Genomic DNA, 20,380 nt, shown 5'->3' on the forward strand with positions numbered 1-20,380 from the left:
AATACTTACATCTATTTTTAATCATTTCCCAAGTAGAGCACAGTGGGAAACACAGGACAAAAGTGGATATATTTAACCAAGAGATTTACAACTGTTAGGAAAGTCCAACTAGTACACAATGTGGTCATTTGTTTCTCAGCAACATAGGCTACTAATGGGCGCTTCTGATCTGCATTCAGCTCTTTACACTAGTGTGCCACAGCTGAGCTCAGGCTTTTGGTTCTTGTATCATTAATTTTGAAAGGATAAGCCCAGATAATCTGCAATATCATCAAAAGCTTGAGGGTAAAATCATCTTTTCCTCTTCATATGCTATGGCATAAAAATGAATGTGTTGTATGTTTTATAGGTATAAATTTCTATATAAGGGTAAATGCTCTGAAAAATCAAGTGATGTAAAACTCAAAGCAGGCTCTGAGAACTAGTGTCTTTTTCTAGACTTTGTTGTGACTCAGCTCCACATCTGTAAAGCAGGGTGAATAACACACACTATCTTAACAGGATGCTGTGAAAATGCATTTATATGTATGCAATGCTCAGGTGTTGGAAAGACAAACAGAATAGAAGAACGCCATTCAAAATTCCAATGTTCAATGGAAAGTTTGATTGGCATGCAAGTCCTAAACCATTAAGCTGATCATCATCAAACAATAAGAGAAAGGTTTTTAACTCTGTCTGTGTGAATAACACAAAGATCTTAGGAAAAAAATGACACCAATCAGGCATTAAATTTAATCCCTGTTACAGGCACAGAGATATGGGCTTCCACACTGCCTACCAGTATATGTGATATGGCATGCATTATGGTTAGCCAGATTAGCATTTAACCTTTTAATTTTGAAGCCCTAAGATTCTTGCAGCCTAGTCTCTGTGTATATGTGTGTAGTGGAATAAAATTTGGATCACTGAACATAAGTGACTATATACAGATGAGATTTCTTTTGCATTTTTGTTGCTTGCCTGAAGATTATCCTCATCATTACCAGGATCCAAATATGGCTTAGTCCTCAAAGTATAATAAGGAAAGAACCTTAAGATGACCAAGTTCCAACCCCCCTGCCATAGGCAGGGATGCCTCACACTAGACCACATTGCCCAAGGCTCTGTCCAACACTGCCACGATTAGAGCATTTATCACTTCTTTGGGCAACCTGTTCCAGTGCCTCGCCACCATCACAGTAAAAAACTTCCTCCTTATATCCAACTTAAATCTCCCCGGTTTAAGTTTAAATCCATTATCCCTTGTCCAATTGCTACAGTCCCTGACAAAGAGTCTCTGTCTGGCATCCTTGTAGGCCCCCTTCAGATACTGGAAGGCTCCTATGAGGTCTCCAAGCAGCCTCCTCTTCTCCAGGCTGAACAGCCCTGATTTTCTCAGCCTGTCTTCATACGGGAGGTGCTCCACCCTTCTTACCATCCTCATGGCCTTCCTTTGGAATTGTTCCAACAGTTCCATGTCCTTTTTATGTTGAGGACACCAGAACTGCACACAATGCTCCAAGTGAGGTCTCACGAGAGCAGAGTAGAGGGGCAGGAGCACCTCCTTCGATCTGCTGGTCACGCTCCTCTTGATGCAGCCCAGGATACGCTTGGCTTTCTGGGCTGCGGGCGCACACTGAACCCGGCTCATGTTCAGTTGCTCATTGACCAACACCTCCAGGTCCTTCTCCGCAGGGCTGCTCTGAATCTCTTCTCTGCCCAACCTGTAGCCGTGCCTGGGATTGCTGCGACCCAGGTGTAGGACCTTGCACTTGGCTTGGTTAAACTTCATAAGGCTGGCATCAGCCCAGCTCACAAGCGTGTCGAGGTCCTTCTGGATGGTATTCCTTCCCTCCAGTGTATTAACCCAATCGTACAGCTTGGTGCCATCAGCAAACCTGCTGAGGGCGCACTCAATCCCACTGTCCATGTCACCGACAAAGATGTTGAACAAGATTGGTCCCACCACCAATCCCTGAGAGACATCACTCATTACTGGTCTCCAGATGGACATCGAGCCGTTTACTACAAGTTTCTGTGTGTGGTCATCCAACCAATAAATCTTTTCACGTTCATGCCTGTCAAGATTGGAGCAGAATTGTCTTGGTTTTCTGATGCCACATCTGCCAAAATCTAAGATATTACTTTGTTTCTGTCACTGTGCTATTAATGCAATCATTCATGCATCTGGGTGTCAATGGATTGGGTGCTATTTGCTGTTGACCTTGAAAATAAAGAGTGGCTTTATATTTTCTTTTTCAAGTATTTCAGGTGTACCATTTACAGGGAAAAAAATCAATGCCATCTGTCTAAAACTACAACAACTACAACTCATACCAGCTATTTTTTTGTGAAGATAAAAGCTTAATTACATTCCTAACTCTAGGTTGTGCATTTGTTCTGGATCTGCATCTGTTTATTTTTATGATATTTAAGGCATCGTTCGTGGTCTCCCAGAAGCAAACTAAACTGCATGCTGCCCAAGCCAGTCATTTTAGCCAGACATGAAAACTATTTTTGCTTCAAATCTCTCTGCAGGAAAGATCATGTCACAGCAATTGATGATTGAAGTAGTACTTGTAACATTAATTCATTTAATTTGTCTTCTGCTTGACCCTCATTCTGAATACAATATGGTTTAAGGAGAGTTTTGATAGTGTTCATCACTGCTGAAGGGGAATGAAAAATTTGCTTTGACTTTTTGGCAGTATTCTCCCTTTCTGGACCCAGTCATGTTTAAGTGGGGAAGCCTGAGGTCTGTGTTTGGAAAGAGGGTGTGCTGGGGGCAAGATATGGCTACAGAGCAAAGTGAGAACTATGGTCCTTTGACAGAAGTGTGGGTGCCTGAAGCAGAAAGTATAAGCATAGCAGGTAAGGCAGGGAAAATGTCAGGCTATACAAAAGCACATTTTCCCCTCAATATTCTTAGCTTGTTTCCAAGGTGAAAAGCCTGTGCATGACTTGTGGATTGTTATTATTATGACATGTTTAAATGGAAATGAAAGCACAAGTATAGCACAAGTTGTAACCTTTTACGTAGAAATGAATTTCTTATCCATAAAAGGGCCCCAGAGACTCAAGCATAGAAATGTGTTAGCATGGACACACACTGCTGCTAGCAGAGAGATGTGACCCCTTCACTTACTTTCCTTCGTTGCTGTTTTACAGACTTTAACATCAGTATATTTTTTTTCCACTGCATTTCAGACAGCAAAAGCTTTTAGGCATTTTCAGTTTATAAAGCTTCTTCACGTAAAATTTACTGCATGGAACAATTTATAGAGGAGAATATTCGAATATTCCCTCTGCTGCATGTCTTGTGAGAACCCCATCTGAGCCCTCTGTGACTGTGTCTGTAACAAGAAGCAGTCCTGTAGGAAAGAGGGAATAATTTCTTTTTTTACTTTTTTTTTTTCACTGCCAGAGTAATTTTTCTTTTGAAAGCTTTGTCTGTGGACTCATTTTGACAGTATTTTAGTTGAACTTCTTGATATATTTTGCAGGACTTCACTAAAGATTCTCAGTACTGATTTCCCAAGTCACCAAAACATGTCAGATCTCAGTGCAATGGTTTTATTTTTAAAATGTCTTATGTCTCTCAGTGTAGGAATACTGGAACTGTGGAAGAACATATATTACAAGACCTTCAGTAAATTAATGCATTTTCCTTTAATATAAAAACTTATCATTCTTATAACTTGTTTTATTGCTAGTCAGAATTTCCTGAAGATTCTCTTCATCCTTTGGCAGCTGCTGCTGTGAGATTCTTCATAAATATTAATGATTGCTTCTCATAGGCACTATTTAATCAGCGTTACTCCGCAGATGTATGCCAGTGAGTTCAGTTATTATTACTTTCTTTTTTTGTTGTTTTGGGTTTTGGTTTCTACATCAGAGAAAAAAAGACACAGTACAGGTCTGTTTGCTGACTTTCTATTTGTGTTCCAGGGTGGTGGTCATACTGCTAGGTGAGATTTTCTCACAGAAGAAGTTGAAAAGCAATCATTCCTCTGATAATCCTGTTCTGCTTTGAAGATGGTCAGTATCACAGTGCTGTTGTCCAGTGCACTAGGTACCTTCATATCTCAGCCTTACTGATGCAATCACTCCCACAGGATGCCATGGCACTGTTTCCCCAGAGTCACTCTGGCAGTATTTTCCCCATGTGCTATTCTGCTGCCTTCAGTTTCATGACTTTGTGCCTGCAAACCTAAGTGTTGTTAGGGTGGGTTCTCATGGGAGGTGGCTACAATCAGCCTGAGATTTGCACCCTTTTCTCCCTTTTTGCTTCACCTCTTGTACTGCAGATTTTAGTTTCTATTAGATAAAAAACAAACACAGAGAAGAGCAAGGTAAATAGCAGTCATTTAAATATGGGATAAAGATTATGCAGTGAAACCTGTAGAGAGGAACTTAAGAGCCAATGGGTATGCAGCACTTACACTAAATCAGCATTTTTCAATGAGCGCTAACAACATCATCAAGTGGATCAAGAACCAGGGACTTTGACAAAATCACAGCGGAAAGTAGTGAGGAGAAAAGCATGATGGAAATCCTCCTTCTCCACATCTTAAGTCTGCTGCACTGGAAAGAGCATCCAGAGGAGGACTGTTTCTGCTCTCCCTGGCTGGCTTTGGGAAACAACTTCCCTCCCTCTCCCTCTCTTTCTCCCTCTCCCTCTTGTCCTTTAACAACTCTTTCCCTTTTCTTCTCTTCCTCTTTCTGCTCTTCCCTCTCTCCTCTGAGTACAGAGATTTAGCCATTAGAGTTACTTTAAGTGTATCTTTGTGGGCATACAATGCTGCTTAGTGCATGAAGACTATCTTCCTCATGTACGATTTCTTCTCTTTGGAGAGAACTGTAGCAGACACCAACAGCTTTTGAAGCTGTATTTTGCCCTATCACATCATCTGGGTCATGACTACATTGTAAAATTGAAAGTGTTGGTTTGGCTGCTTATTATTACAGTTTTGATTTATGGAAAGGAACACTCTTACTATCAATATGCAACAAATGCAGTCAGATGTGACAGAGTAAATATTCCTGGTACAATTAAAACAATAGCTTTCTATAACAATGGGAGCATCAATGGGTCGTAGGACAAAAGGTTTCATGAGTATGTCAAATGCATGTATATATGGCATTCTGCTCTCTTTGGTCACTCTACTTCTGTGATTCGCCAAATGAGTTGGCAAACTTCTGTCTCTGAGAAAGCAATTTATTCAACTGCAATACCTTCCCTGCTTGAGGGCATGTCAGCTCAAAGAATATATATATTCTTATTCATCATAGCTCCTAATGATGTTAGATTATTTCTGCTGGAATGAAGGAAGGAGACTCCAGTCTCTTGGTATAGTTAGACCAAATCACGGTCGAATGAAACCTTGTGACAGATGACACCATCATTCTTTTTGTGTGTGCAAATATACAACTAAAGGCTGCAACTGATATCTGGTGTCTTCAGTCAAAGTAATAGGAGGAATTCTAATGTAAACTCATATTTTCCTAGAAACACAGACTCACAGGACAGCAGAGCTTGGAAGGGACTTTTCATCTTGTCCAGCCTTCTATGGGAAAGGGAGCCTAGATAAGATTACCTAGCACCCTGTCCAATCATGTCTTGAAACCCCGAGGGTGGGGATTGTACCACATCCCTGGGGAGGTTGTTCCAGTGAATGATTGTTTTCACCATTAAAAAATTCTTTCCTTTATTGAAATGAAATCTCTCCTTGTGCAACTTGTACACACTGCACCTTGCCTTCTCCATGTGCTCCTTGTGAAGAGAGAGCTTTTGCCTTTGTAACCATCTTTTAAGTACTGGAATGTTGTGGTGAGGTCCACTGGAGCCTTCCCTTCTCCAGGGAAAAGAGACTTAAGTCCCTCAGTCTTTCCTCATAGGGCAGATACTCCAGCCCTTTGACCATCTTTGTGGCCCTCCTTTGGATCTTCTCCAGTCTGTCTGTGTCTTTCCTTCAGGAAAATTCATTGTAAGGACCAGAACTGGACACAGCTCTCCAGGTGTAGCATGACAGGCACTGACAAGCATGGGATGATTACACTGTCTTTGCCAGAAGGCTTTTTAGAGCTACTGAAGTTTTATTACTGAATTGATTACATTGTCACTTGTCCTGGAGAAGGATTTTGACATGAGCACCTTGGTAGCACAAAGAAGAAACACAAACTGTCATTTCTTCCCAGCTCTCTCGTTTCTGCAACCTCTGGTAATCACTGTCTTGTAGGAGGGTTCTGCTTTTGAGGTAAAATGTGGAGGTATGGTTAGCAAGCAAAGGTCATGTTCCCATGTCTGAGCTTAATTAAGCACAGATTCTGTGAAAGTGAGAAAAAACACCAGTTGTGTACAGTTGCCAGCAGTGGAAAAACCCTGGAAGTTAACCAATAGAGATAGAAGACCAGCCGGCCAACCTTGTAGCTAAAAATTGTCTGTGAACTAGGAGCAGAGACCTTGAGAGGAGGATGTGTATATGAGCAGGGGAAAATCACCGAAATGCACCTGGAATGTACCCAATGCTGTATATGCCAACCAATCACTACGGGAAGCTGTGTGTACGTGGCAGTTTGACACTATATATACCCATTATTTGAGCACAATAAACGGATCACTTTTATCAATCATATTGATTGTGCATGTGTTCCCTCCGTGCGCGACGACATATTGGCGCCCGAACAGCGACCAACAGAGGAACCCGGGTACCCGTAGCGGCTGGGAGAATTGCGCACGGAGCGGGAAAGCACCGGAGAAGCAGCATCCGGAGGGCTGAAAGAAAGAAAAAATGCTCGGTTTTGCTGGTCGAAGATGCCGGGCAGAGAACGGGCAGTGAAAGAAGAAAAAAGAGGCCAATCCTGAAAGAGAAGAGGAGCCTATGATAAAAAAAAAAAAAAAAAAAAAAAAGAATCGGACTTCTAAGTAGTCCTAAGGTAAAGCCCGGAGAAGAGACAGAGGTCAATCCTGAAAGAGAATAGGAGCCTCTGAGCCTGGAGGATGAAGAGGGAGCCTCCGCCGCCCGCTGAGTTGGCCTGCTTGCTGGTGAGCTGCATTGGTACCAAAACTTAAAAAAGAGAGAGTAGTGAAAAATGGAAAGACAAGCGGCCTTTGATTTATTTAAGTGCTTCTTAGAGAAGCGGGATCTAGGAAAAGGGCTTACTGCCCTCTTTGATTATGGAAGGAGACGTGGGGTGCTATCGAGAAAGTTATCTCCAGGAGAGGAGCTGCTGGAGCGCTGTGAGTGGAGGAGCCGCGGGTGCAGAGCTTTGCGCGGGAGCTGTGGAGGAAGGTGCCCCGGGAGGCGCGGCCGGAGTCCCCGGGCCACGCGGCCGAGCGGGCAGCGCTGGAGCTGCAGCGCGACTGCCAGAAACCGTGGCAACGGCAACAGCAACAACGGCAGCAGCAGGAAAACGCGAAGTGGAGCCCTGGCAACACTCCCCTTTGTGCGACAGGGCGAGGGACAGGGGGGTTCCCCACAATGAGTGACAGCAACCCTCAAAGCCTACCCTGGGGGAATCCTCCCTGCTGACGACAAATTGGCCCCTACAGAAAAAAAAAAAAAAAAAAAAAAGAAAAAAGTACCCTTATAGCCTTTTGAACATGTTATATGAGTACTGTGGCAGGCTGTGGACTTGAAACCCCATATACAACTCATTTGATAGTCTCTCTGTGATCCACATGTACTAGAAGTTGGGAAATATATATCCATGTATATCCATGTTTCTATTAGCCCTTGGAGACATTTTAAGGGTATTGCTGACCACTTCTTCCCATGTAGGCTGGCCACCTGCATCGGAATGAGTGTGCATTTTGGTCAGTGTAAAAGCCCAAGGCTCATGTGATGTGGGGAGGCAGAGCCTCTGTGGGGACGCCTGCTAAAGTTGAGCCTGCAACCTCACACTGCGATGATGCTGCTTGGAGCTGATTTTTGATTGTCTTCACAGGGTCCTTACGCCACGTTCCGTATGAGGGACTGTGTAGTGGAAGTAATGATTGTCTGGGCTTTGTGTTTTGAATATTGTAGTTGTATGGAGTGTGCTTGTGGGATCCCATACATGCATGTGTGTGTGTGTGTGTGTGTGTTGAGGGCAGATGGTGTTCTGTGTATTTTTTGTTGTTGCGTTTGTGTAAAAGTTTTAATGGGTAGCAGATTAACATTTTGGACAAGAAAGGGTTAATGCAAAGTGCTGTTGCTGGCAGGTATTTATGGCTGCTGCTAAACAGGCAGGCAGCTGTAGCTTCACATTCCTTTCCCATCAGAGTGCCTTTGAATCACTCTAACCCAGCTCCTTCTCAGGAGCTGATAGGGGATATGTTTGTATCCTCCTACCTAAAGATCCATAGTGGCTACCTGCAAAGTTTGTTAACCCTTACCATAAGCTGGACAGACAAGTGGAGAAACCCAATGCCTCAGCTATAGGAGCTGACAGTGAATACCCCGAGCAGAATGAGATAGAGGAAGAGAAAAATAAATGATTGCAGGACATCACTTGGGGGTAACTGAAAAGTAGCAACTTGAATATGTGTGCTTGTAACGTAGCTATTATTAGAGGCTGTGATTTTGTGTATAAAACCACCTGTATTTACTAGCCAGTTACTAATGAGAAACTATACCTTGTACTGTGTGGATTTGTTACTTGTAAAAAAGATGTTAGAGCATGCAAATTTGCAGCAGCTACTAGAAAATGCTAAGACAAAAACTAGAAAGATTGTAATACAATGGTAGTGTAGAGGGTGAAAAAAAAAAAAAAAAAAAAAAAAAAGCCGTCTTCAACACGCAGCACAAGAAGCTGCACCAATAGACCTGGACGAGAGCCTGAACATCTGGACTCTTATCAACCACAAACCTTGAAAGAAGTGAAAGGGACAAGTTGGGAAGACTCGGAGAAAGAACATCGGGTGGAACCGAAGAGAGAACAGCAAGATAATTTCTGAGGACTGTAAATTTGAACACAGGAGGATGCTTAAGACATGATAAAGAATGTGTAGTCAAGGGGAAGTGAAAGTTTCGATATAATGAGTAGTGATGGCAAAGAACTATGTTTAGAAATAATTGGTCAAGCAAAAGTGTGTGGACAGTAATGTGATTAGCTGAGAAAGTGCGTGATCAATAAAATTGTTTCGTGATGGAAAAGTACCAAAGGAACTAACCCACTACTAACTGCTAGGCAGAATACTATAAAAGCCTGTAAGCTCACTCAATAAGGGATTTTGTTTGTAGCCAGAAACGGAGTCAGTACCTTAGTTGCCACAGGATCGGGCCTGGCAGGGGGTGCCATCCCATATAAAGTCCCATATAATTGCCCATGTACAGTAGATATCTTAGGCATGTTTATCCCTAATAGCACTATGATAATATACAAAAGAGGATTGTGTTCTTGAAGGTCAAAGCATGCTTTTCATTTGAGCTGTGATGACAAAGTAAATTTTTGGAACCTGGGTGAAATAATAGCTGCCTCATTTTTAGCTCCCAAAGTAGCTAGAGCTCAAGCTTTAGCAACATTAAATAAACTAGGTTGTTGACTTGCGAAACAGACAAATGCTACTATGCTTGCACTAAGTGGACTTTTAACTGATGTCGATAGTATTCGTCATGCCGCCTTACAGAATAGAGCAGCAATTGATTTTTTGTTGTTGGCACAAGGACATGGTTGCGCAGAGTTTGAAGGGATGTGCTGTATGAATTTGTCAGATCATTCGGAGTCAATCTATAAAAGTATACAACAATTAAGAGAAGGGGTCAAGCGACTAATGAAGGATGATGGATTGGATTGGTTGACAAAACTCTTTAAAGGATGGGGCTTAAAGATTTGCTTATGCAAGGTGTAACGATATTATGTGCAGTAGTCTTATTCGTATTAATAGCAATTTGTATGCTGCGATGAGTGATATCAATGCTTAAGAAAAGTGTAGCATCCATTTGGCTTGCTCAAAAAGAAAAAGGGGGAATTGTGGAGGTATGGTTAGCAAGCAAAGGTCATGTTCCCATGTCTGAGCTTAATTAAGCACAGATTCTGTGAAAGTGAGAAAAAACACCAGTTGTGTACAGTTGCCAGCAGTGGAAAAACCCTGGAAGTTAACCAATAGAGATAGAAGACCAGCCGGCCAACCTTGTAGCTAAAAATTGTCTGTGAACTAGGAGCAGAGACCTTGAGAGGAGGATGTGTATATGAGCAGGGGAAAATCACCGAAATGCACCTGGAATGTACCCAATGCTGTATATGCCAACCAATCACTACGGGAAGCTGTGTGTACGTGGCAGTTTGACACTATATATACCCATTATTTGAGCACAATAAACAGATCACTTTTATCAATCATATTGATTGTGCATGTGTTCCCTCCGTGCACGACGACAGTAAAATACAAGCACATTTCCAAGTCAGGTATCTGTATGAAGGGCAATTAGTTAATAAACAGAAGGGGCTTTGCTTAGTTGTGGATTATGCTGCTTTCTGCCTGGGAAGCATAGCTGTGGGGGAGTGTGAGCATAGAGAAGCTGAAGAGATCTCTACCATGCTGAGTGATTAGGTCACTGCTTCAAGTTTTTTATGTCTTTTTCTGGGAAGAGCAGTCTTTTCTGAGTAGAAACCCCAATTAATCCTGAACCCTTTCTGGCATATATTCCATCCAGCCCCAATTAAAAAGCAAAAAAACCCCAGTAAGTCATATCAAAGGACCATTCATCTCTTCAAATCTTCCAACACTTTTGTTTCTTTCAAGGTATTTTTTTTGTCCTCTCTCAGGTTTTCTGGTACTGTACGAGCTCTCACTTTCTGTTATCATTTTCCAGGGTAGGGAAGACAGTTTGCTGAGAGCTGGACAGTACCATTTTCTTGGTAGTTTGCTTTTTTAATTTATTATTTTTTAATAAGAAGGACTTATTTAACATTTTTAATGTGTTCTGAGGCTATGGTTGTCATTCCCATTTTTAAAATGTCATACCATTTCACTGTGACATTCTCAAAATGCTGCTCCCTATTAAGTTCAGAGCAATAACTTTATTTAACATTGGCCTAATTCTGGAGGTCTTCCTGATACAAACATATGAACTATCTGCGTCTGTCTTTGAAATAATTTTGGTTGGCCGAACCTGAAAGCAGGATAGGTCTTACATGTTTCATAAAAGAAAGTAGCTTGACAGAGGAGAGAAATCCTTACCTGATGGATAGGCTGTGGAGAATCCACGACTGAGATAATCCCAATGGTACGAATCTATAAGGCACCAAACTCCATTGATATCACTTGCATGTTTTTTGCTTAATTTTCTGATCTTTTCCTCTTCTGGTCCATCAGCTAGACCAACATACCCATCATTTGCTCAAAATACATTGCTCACAGCAACAGAATCCACCACCCCTCTGCACGTCTGGGCTTTGTGTGCATATAGTTTTGAAGCAGGTTATTGCGATATTTCTCATTGTGACAGTGAAAATCTGCTCTTTTACTCATACAGGATTGTAGGACCCTGTCCACTTTTCACTTCCATCATCAAAGACTTGGTTCTCTAGCCTATAGCAGCCTTGACTTTGTAAGAAATTAAGTGTATGCTCACTTTTGCTCACTTGTACTTATGTGGAGCAATCTGGAAAAGTGGGAACTTGCAAGTCTGCATGTAAATTGCCAGTATAGCCTCCATGCTGATCTCCCTCATTAACCTCTCAAACTCTCATCAGATCTCTTTTATGATAAATGAGAGTGAAGAATCCTGATACAGAATTCTGAATATATGGAAGCTTCCCCTTTTAAAATGTTTTAGAGACTTGCATCTCAGTCTGAAACAAGAGCAGCAGCTGCCTTTATTCTCTGTAATGGAAATAACTGTCTTAATGTAGTCTGAAAAAGGCCTGGTACCTAATTTTGCTGTTGCTGGCTAAGTTTTTTTCAATTTGTCTAGTTAGGCAACACCCATGAATGGCATTTCATAAAAGCAGTAATGAATTTAAGGAGCAGTGAAGGAGATTTAGGTTGGGTTTCAGGGAAATACCTTCTAATGGGGACATTTAGGTATGGGATTATGTTGCCTAGAAAGGTCAAAGAATCTCCATCACTAGAAACTTTCTGACTCTTGTTTGACAAATGTTTTCCAGGAGTTATTTAGTTGATCCTGCCTTATAGAGACAGATAAGTAATATGACCTTTAAGTCCTTTCCAGCTCTGTTTCTTATGATTACCAAGAAAGAAGCAGCACATATGAATGTGGAAACAGGAGCACTCACGTCTCATCCCAGACTCTGTAACAATTAAGGTTGAGTAACGGAATAAAACAATCACCTTCCTGAAGCCTCAAGATGATCTACAGTGGTCACGTGTGCTTTAGAATTCAGAAGATTTAGAAGTACCATCATTAAATACAGAAGTTAAATGTATTTTTAGACACATAAAACGACATGTTGTTAGTAGCCTAGCAACAGGCTCGTCATCCAACATTGTAATGCATTTAGAGATACACAGATGTGCCTGCATGAATATTTTAAAGATAGAAAAAGTAAAAATAAACTGGAAGCTTTCCTGCTTACTCATCACCATCAACATCAGCATCGGTTGCAAGAAGCTTCTGTAGGATGTGTTCTTCTTTTTCAGTCAGCCAGGAAATTTTGTTGATTTCCAACAGCATGCTCAGGTGTGGAGGGAAAAAATGAGTTCTGGTAAAAGAGATCCTGAAGCTAAAGCCTGCAAAGAGTCATTTAGTTCTGTAACTGAGTAGCTGGGTTTTTCTAAGTAGTTAGCACAAAACAGCTACCGTTATTTCATCTTTCAAAATCTGATGGCTGATGTTCAAAGAGGAGAAAGGGAAGGAAAGGGAGTAAGAGGGAAGGAGAGGAAAGAGTGAAAGAGGGAAGGGAGGGAGGAAGGGAGGGAGGGAGGGAGGGAGGGAGGGAGGGAGGAAGGAAGTAGAGAAGGAAGGAGGGAAAGAAGGAAGGAAGGAAGGAAGGAAGGAAGGAAGGAAGGAAGGAGAGAGGGAAGGAGAGAAGGAAGGAAGGAAAGAGGGAGAGAGGGAGAGAGGAAAGAAGGAAAGAAGGAGGGAGGGAGGGAGGGAAGGAAGGAAGGAAGGAGGGAGGGAGAGAGGGAGGGAAGGAAGGAAGGAAAGAAGGAAGGAAGGAAGGAAGGAAGGACGGAAGGAAGGAAGGAAGGAAGGAAGGAAGGAAGGAAGGAAGGAAGGAAGAAGAGAAGGAGGGAGGGAGGGAGGAAGGAAGGAAGGAGGGAAGGAAGGAAGGAAGGAGGGAGGAAGGAAGGAGGGAGGAAGGAAGGAAGGAAGAAAGGAGGGCGGGACGGAGAAAGGAAGGAAGAAAGGAAGGAGGGAGGGACGGAGAAAAGAAGGAAGGAAGGAGGGAGGGAGGGAGGGAGGAAGGAAGGAAGGAAGGAAGGAAGGAAGGAAGGAAGGAAGGAAGGAAGGAAGGAAGGAAGGAAGGAAGGAAGGAGAGAGGGAGGGAGGAAGAAAGGAAGGAAGGAGGGAGGGAGGGAGGGAGGAAGGAAGGAAGGAGGGAGGGAGTGAGGGAGGAAGGAAGAAAGGAAGGAAGGAAGGAAGGAAGGATGGAAGGAAGGAAGGAAGGAAGGAAGGAAGGAAGGAAGGAAGGAAGTAAGGAAGGAAGGAAGGAGGGAAGGAGGAAGGAAGGAAGGAAGGAAGAAGAGAGGGAGGGAGGGAGGGAGGGAGGAAGGAAGGAGGGAAGGAAGGAAGGAGCGGGGAAGGAAGGAAGAAGAGAGGGAGGGTGGGAGGAAGGAAGGAAGCAGGGAAGGAAGAAAGGAAGGAGGGAGGAAGGAAGGAGGGAGAAAGGAAGGAAGAAAGGAAGGAGGGAGGGACGGAGAAAGGAAGGAAGGAAGGAGGGTGGGAGGGAGGGAGGGAGGAAGGAAGGAAGGAATAAGGGAGGGTGGGAGGGAGGAAGGAAGGAATGAAGGAAGGAAGGAGGGAGGGAGGGAAGGAGGAAGCAAGGACGGAAGGAGGGAGGGAGGGAGGGAGGAAGTGAGGGAGGGAGGGAGGGAGGAAGGAAGGAAGGAAGGAAGGAAGGAAGGAAGGAGGGAGGGAAGGAGGAAGGAAGGAGGGAAGGGAGGGAGAGTGGGAGGGAGGAAAGAATGAATGAATGAAGGAAGGAAGGAAGGAAGGAGGGAGAAAGTAAGTAAGTAAGGAAGGAAGGAGGGAGGGAGGGAGGGAGGAAAGAAGAAAGGAGGGAAGGAAGTAAGGAAGGAAGGAGGGAGGGAGGGAGAGAGGGAGGAAAGAAGGAAGGAAGGAAGAAAGGAAGGAAGGAAGGAAGGAAGGAAGGAAGGAAGGAAGGAAGGAAGGAAGGAAGGAAGGAAGGAAGGAAGGAGTTAGAGAGGGAAGGAGAGAAGGAAGGAAGGAAGAAGGAATGGAGGGAAGGAGGAATGGAGGGAAGGAGGAAGGAAGGAAGGAAGGGAGGGAGGGTGGGAGGGAGGAAAGAATGAAGGAAGGAGGGAAGGAAGGAAGGAAGGAAGGAAGGAAGGAAGGAAGGAAGGAAGGAAGGAAGGAAGGAAGGAAGGAGGGAGGGATGTAGGGAGGGAAGGAAGGAAGGAAGGAGAGGGTAGGCAGGGAGGGAGATAGGGAGGGAGGTTGGAAGGAAGGAAGGTAGGAAGGAAGGAGGAAGGGAGAGAGGGAAAGAGGGACGGATGGAGGGAGGGAGGGAGGGAGGGAGGGAGGGAGGGACGAAGGAAGGAAGGAAGGAAGGAAAGAAGGAAGGAAGGAAGGAGCGAGGGAGGGAGGGAGGGATGGAGGGAGGGAGGGAGGAAGGAAGGAAGGATGGAAGAAGGGAGGGAGGGAGGGTGGGAGGAAGTAAGAAAGGAGGGAAGAAGGAAGGAAGGAGGGAGGAAGGAAGGAGGTAGGAAGGAAGGAAGAAGGAAGAAGGGAGGGAGGGAGAGAGAGGGAAGGAGGGAAGGAAGGAAGAAGAAAGGACGGAGGAAGGGACAGAGGGAGGAAGGAAGGAAGGAAGGAAGGAAGGAAGGAAGGAAGGAAGGAAGGAAGGAAGGATGGAAGGAAGGATGGAAGGAGGGAGAGAGGGAGGGAGGAAGGAAGGAAGGAAAGAAGGAGGTAGGGATGGAGGGAGGAAAGGAAGGAAGGAAGGATGGAGGAAGGAATGAGGGAGGAAGGAAGGAGGGAGGAAGAAAGAAATTAAGGAAGGAAGGAGGGAGGGAGGGAGAGAGAGGGAAGGAGGTAAGTAAGGAAGAAGGAAGAAGGGAGGGAGGGACAGAGGTAGGAAGGAAGGAAGGAAAGAAGGAGGGAGGGATGGAGGGACGGAAGGAAGGTAGGAAGGAGGGGGGGAGGGAGGGAGGGACGAGGGAAGCAAGGAAGGAAGGAAGGAGGGAAGGAAGGAAAGAAGGAGGGAGGAAGGAAGGAGGGAGGAAGGATGGAGGGAAGGAAGGAGGGATGCAGGGAGAGAGAGAGCAAGGGAGGAAGGAAGGAAGGTAGGAAGGAAGGAGGTAGGTAGGGAGGGAAAGAGGGAGGGAGGGAGGGAGGGAGGGAGGGAGGGAGGGAGGGAGAAAGGAAGGAAGGAAGGAAGGAAGGAAGGAAGGAAGGAAGGAAGGAAGGAAGGAAGGAAGGAAGGAAGGAGGAAGGAAGGAAGGAGGGAGGAAGGAAGGAAGGAGGGAGGGAGGCAGAGAGAGGGAAGGAAGGAAGGAAGAAGGAAGGAGGGAGGGAGGGACAGAGGAAGGAATGAAGGAGGGAGGGAGGGAGAGAGAGAGAAGGAAGGAAGAAGGAAGGAGGGAGGGAGGGACAGAGGGAGGAAGGAAGGAGGGAAAGAAGGAAGGAGGGATGTAGGGAGGGAAGGAAGGAAGGAAGGAGAGTGGAGGCAGGGAGGGAGATAGGGAGGGAGGTTGGAAGGAAGGAACTTAGGAAGGAAGGAGGCAGGGAGGGAGGGAAAGAGGGAGGGAGGGAGGGAGGGAGGGAGGGTGGAAGGAAGGAAGGAAGGAAGGAAGGAAGGAAGGAAGGAAGGAAGGAAGGAAGGAAGGAAGGAAGGAAGGAAGGAAAGAAGTATGGAAGAAGGGACGGAGGGAGGAAGGAAGGAAGGAAGGAGGGAAGGTGGGAGAGTGGGAGGGAGGAAGAAAGGAAAGAAGGAGGGAAGGAAGGAGGGAAGGAAGGAAAGAAGGAGGGAGGAAGAAAGGAGGGAGGAAGGAAGGATGGAAGGAAGGAGGGAGGGAGGGAGAGGGGGAGCGAGGGAGGAAGGAAGGAAGATAGGAAGGAAGGAGGCAGGGAGGGAGGGAAAGAGGGAGGGAGGGAGGGAGTGAGGAAGGAAGGAAGATGGGACGGATGGAGGGAGGGAGGGAGGGAGGGAGGAAGGAAGGAAGGAAGGAAGGAAGGAGGGAAGGAAGGAAGGAGGGAAGGAAGGAAGGAAATAAGGAAGGAAAGAAGGAAGGAAGAAGGGACGGAGGGAGGAAGGAAGGAAGGAAGGAGGGAGGGTGGGAGACTGGGAGGGAGGAAGAAAGGAAGGAAGGAGGGAAGGAAGGAAGCAATTAAGGAAGGAAGGAAGGTAGGAAGGAAGGAAGGAAAGAAGGAAGGAGGGAAGGAAGGAAGGAAGGAAAGAGGGAAGGAGGGAGGGAAGGAAGGAAGGATTGAGGGATGGAGGGAGGAAGGAAGGAAGGAACGGAGGGAGGGTGGGAGGGAGGAAAGAAGGAAGGCAGGAAGGATGGAGCGATGGAGGGAGGGAGGGAGGGAAGGAAGGAAGGGAGGTAGGGAGGAAAGAAGGAAGGAAGGAAGGAAGGAAGGAAGGAAGGAAGGAAGGAAGGAAGGAAGGAAGGAAGGAAGGAAGGAAGGAAGGAAGGAAGGAAGGAAGGAAATAAGGAAGGAAGGAAGAAGGGAAGGAAGGAAAGGAAAGAGGGAAGGAAGGAAGGAGGGAGGGAGATAGGGAGGGAGGGTGTAAGGAAGTAGGGAAGGAGGGAATGAAGGAACGAAAGAGGGAGGGAGGGAGGGAGGGAGGGAAAGAAGGAAGGAAGTAGGGGGGAGGGAGGGAGGGAGGGAAGGAAGAAAGGAAGGAAAGAAGGAAGGAAGGAAGGTAGGATGGAGGGGGGGAGGGAGGGAGGGACGAAGGAAGGAAGGAAGGAATGACAGAAGGAGGGAAGGAAGGAAAGAAGGAGGGAGGAAGGAAGGAGGGAGGATGGAAGGAGGGAAGGAAGGAAGGAGGGAGGGAGAGAGGGAGCGAGGGTGGAAGGAAGGAAGGTAGGAAGGAAGGAGGCAGGGAGGGAGGGAAAGAGGGAGGGAGGAAGAAAGGAAGGAAGTAAGGAAGGAAGGAAGTAGGGAAGGAAGGAAGGGTGGAAGAAAGGAATGAGGGAAGGAAGGAATTGTGGAAGGAAGGAAGGGAGGGAGGGAGGAAGGGAGGGAGGGAGGTAGGTTGGGAGAGAGGGAGGGAGGGAGGGAGGGAGGAAGGATGTAAATAAGTAAGTAAGGAAGGCAGGAAGAAAGGAAGGAAGGAAGGAAGGAAGGAAGGAAGGAAGGAAGGAAGGAAGGAAGGAAGGAAGGAAGGAAGGAAGGAAGGAAGGAAGGAAGGAAGGAAGGAAGGAAGAAGGGACGGATGGATGGAGGGAGGGAGGAAGGAAGGAAGGAAGGAAGGAGAGAAGGAAGGAAGGAGGGAAGGAAGGAAGGAAGGAAGGAAGGAAGGAAGGAAGGAAGGAAGGAAGGAAGGAAGGAAGGAAGGAAGGAAGGAAGGAAGAAGGGACGGAGGGAGGAAGGAAGGAAGGAAGGAGGGAGTGAGGGAGAGTGGGAGGGAGGAGGGAAGGAAGGAAGGAAGGAAGGAAGGAAGGAAGGAAGGAAGGAAGGAAGGAAGGAAGGAAGGAGGGAAGGTAGGAAGGAGAGAGGGAAGGAGGGAGGGATGGGGGGAGGAAGGAAGGAAGGAACTGAGGGAGGGTGGGAGGGAGGAAAGAAGGAAGGAAGGAAGGAAAGAAGGAAGGAAGGAAGTAAAGAATTAAGGAAGGAAGGATTGAAGGAAGGAAGGAAGGAAGGAAGGAAGGAAGGAAGGAAGGAAGGAAGAAAGTAGGTAGGGAGGTAGGGTGGGAGGGTGGAAGGAAGGAGGGAAGGAGGGAAGGAAGGAAGGAAGGAGGGAGGGAGGTATGGAGGGAGGGTGGAAGGAAGGAGGGAGGGAGGAAGGAAGGAAGGAGGGAGGGAGGGAGGGAGGGAGGGAGGGAGGAAGGAAGGAAGGAAGGAAGGAAGGAAGGAAGGAAGGAAGGAAGGAAGGAAGGAAGGAAGGAAGGAAGGAAGGAAGGAAGGAAGGAAGGGAGGATGGTAGGAATGGGGAAGGAAGGAAGGAAGGAGGGAGGAAGGAAGGAAGAAGGAAGGAAGGAAGGAGGTAAAAAGCCATTTTTTTGTTCATAAGCAGTGACATACAGTGGGATTCATTCTCAGATAGCTGTATCCATTTTGCTGTAAATGAGAGCAGGATTAGGAATAAGAATAAGCTTGTTTTGCTTTGGTAGACTATAACAATGACTCTGAACAAAGCTTTGTATCATGTCTGAGGATGTGGTCTATAAATTTTACATCATCCTTTCTGAAAAAAAATCATTTTTTGGAAAAGTCTGTGTTAGGTGTGAATGCAGGGAATGAATATAGCCTTTTGAGCCTGGAGGATTTCTAAAAGGATTTTAAAAGGTTGTATTTAGAAGAGCTGGGCAAAGAAACAAATAACCACTTCTTTCTTTGCCTCATATCCTAACATGCAATTAAGGAAAGTAAGATAACATTGTTTAATGTATCTGTGAGAAATGCAAGATAACCTTTTCTGACATGAATGAAACCAAAATGCAGGCAATCATTAGAATAATGACCTCTCTAGCCAGAGAAAGAACAGAGGAAGTTTAGATTGGATATAAGGAAGAAATTCTTTACTGTGAGGGTAGTGAGGCACTGGAATGGGTTGCCCAGGGAGGTTGTGAATGTTGCATCCTTGGCGGTGTTCAAGGCCAGGTTGGACAGAGCCTTGGGTGGCATGGTTTAGTGTGAGGTGTCCCTGCCCATGGAAGGGGGGTTGGAACTAGATGATCTTAAGGTCCTTTCCAACCCAAACTATTCTATGATTCTATGATTCTGTGCTAAACAGAAGGCATATTATTTCTTCCTTCACTCACTGTGCAGTTACATATATCTCCTTTGCTGAGAAATACCATGTGCAATCCTTGCAGAAATATTGAGCCCTTCTAGAAGGGATGCTGAAGTATCATTAGATGATATTTTTAAAACACAGATGATACACAAGGATGTAAATGTAATTTTTCCTATTGGAATGACCTGGGGTACACTCGGCAGCACTCCCTGGGAGCTGATGTGTTTTCTTGTATTTCAGATGAGGGTGATATCTGCCCCATCATCCTGAAAGTGAGTATGAGTATGCCTCCAGTCACAATTTGATTGGCAAAAAAATTGGGGAAAGGCAAGTTTGGAGTTGGGATAAGATCAAGCCAACTCTAGAAATGCAGTGAGGATCCTGCCCTATGCTGAAGTACACCCTAGAAGCAGTAACTCATTTGAATTTGTTAGTTTCTCTTGTTGCTCAGGATGGATGTGAAGATGTGACTTCATTCACAGGTACCAAAGGATTGGAACTGCACAATGTACATCATTTTGTTTTCACATTTGCTTCAACACTTTGTAAGCTTTGGTGCCATTCTGACAACTGCATCATAGCTAGGTTTTTTAGTATTTATTAGATGGCAAATGTTCTCATCTAAAATGGTTTTTGTCATTTAGACCAGATGATATAATTCATTTTTGTTATTAATGCTCTTTTACTGTGGACAGTATAAAGACATGACAAATATACAGAAGAATGGCTGGAAGAAATCATGTATAACTAAATGGTTCCAGGAAGATTAGATATGTCATTTCTGTACTTTATGTCTGCAGGGACTACTGCAATTTCATTGTCTAGTTGGTTTTTTATGGTTGTATAAACGCAGTAGAGTTAGTGAGATGAATATACAAAAGGAGCACTCATTTTAACAAGTGCAGTTACAAGTAACAGCAAGATCCTTTGAGAAACATTGTGGACCTTGCCGTGTGTTAGGTGCCTAGAAAAAGCCTGGACTGTAGATAACTGGCTTGAAGTGCCTACACAACCAAGTAGACTGCAAATGACAGGTGTCAATGCCGACACAAGCCAAGAAGCAAATGCTTAAGAAAGAGGTAGACCTAAAATTCTTCTGCTTTGTGATTTTATCTCCAAAGCTGAGTCTTCTGCTGGAGGTGGTTCTCTTGTTGTTGTTGTTTTGGGGGTTTTTTTCTTTATTGTTCTTTTTTTATTCTTCTGTTTTCTTCCAGAGAACTGAACAGAACCAATATTCAGTTTGTTTCCTTTTCAGATGTGCCAAAGGCTGGCCTATCTGGTGGATCATTAGTGCTGTCTGGTTCTGAAATTATAGTCTAATGGTGAGAATACTTGTCCATGAAGGGGGACACTGAGGTTCAGT

Source organism: Psittacula echo, assembly GCF_963264785.1.
Source record: "Psittacula echo genome assembly, chromosome: 1".
Classification (NCBI taxonomy): Eukaryota; Metazoa; Chordata; class Aves; order Psittaciformes; family Psittacidae; genus Psittacula; species Psittacula echo.